The sequence below is a fragment of the Prionailurus viverrinus genome, chromosome D1, assembly GCF_022837055.1.
Source record: "Prionailurus viverrinus isolate Anna chromosome D1, UM_Priviv_1.0, whole genome shotgun sequence".
NCBI classification, from domain to species: Eukaryota; Metazoa; Chordata; class Mammalia; order Carnivora; family Felidae; genus Prionailurus; species Prionailurus viverrinus.
In genome coordinates, this window is record NC_062570.1 from 36,269,980 (window position 1) to 36,270,953 (window position 974).

Genomic DNA, 974 nt, shown 5'->3' on the forward strand with positions numbered 1-974 from the left:
TAAACTTTTATTGGGAAAAGCCTCTAATTTTTGTTGTTGTTAAAGCTGCCAGAACTGTTATCCTTACCAATGAAATGCCAAATCCATTTCTTGCTTCCTATTGGTCCCTTGCAGAAGTTATACTCTTTGGGGATCCTTTTTTGCATTTATTCATTTGTCTGTCTTTGCTTTTAGACTATGAACGATCTGAGAGCAGTGTCTAGGTTTCAATGCAGATAAATATATAATAAATATTATGGATAGAAATAAATACATATATATATACACATATATACATATAATATAAATATAATAAATACTTATATATACACATATGTATGTATATACATATATATATATAACTCATATATATATAACTCATATATATATAACTCATATATATATATACATATATATATGAGTTTCTCTTTCATACACACATACTGATTAATTAACTTTGAATATACAGAACAAAATAGGTTTGTTTGTTTTGTTTTGGAAGATGGCAGAAGAGTAGGAGGACCCCAGGCTTGCCTGGCCCCACAAATACAACTAGATACTATCAAATCATCCTAAATACCACAGAAATTGACCAGAAGACTGGCATAAAAAGACTCCACAACTAAAGGCAGAGACAAGGGCACACTGAAGAAGGTTGAAAGTGAAGAGACATGCTTGGGAGGGAATTAAATCATGGTCACCACAGTGGGGACGGAGCAGTGGTCTTGGAGAAGGGTGAGAGACAGACTGGCACATAAGGGAGCCCACACTCTTTTAGTTAATTGGAAAAGCAGTGGTAATTATGAAAGGTTAAAAAACTCATGCTAGAGGGGTGCTTGGGTGGCTCAGTTTTAAGCATCCAACTCTTGATTTCAGCTCAGATCATGATCTTGTGGTTTGCAAGATCAAGCCTCATGTTGGGCTCTGCACAGGCAGAGTGGAGCCTCATTGGGATTCTCTCTCTCTCTCTCTCTCTGCCCCCCACTCTCTGTCTC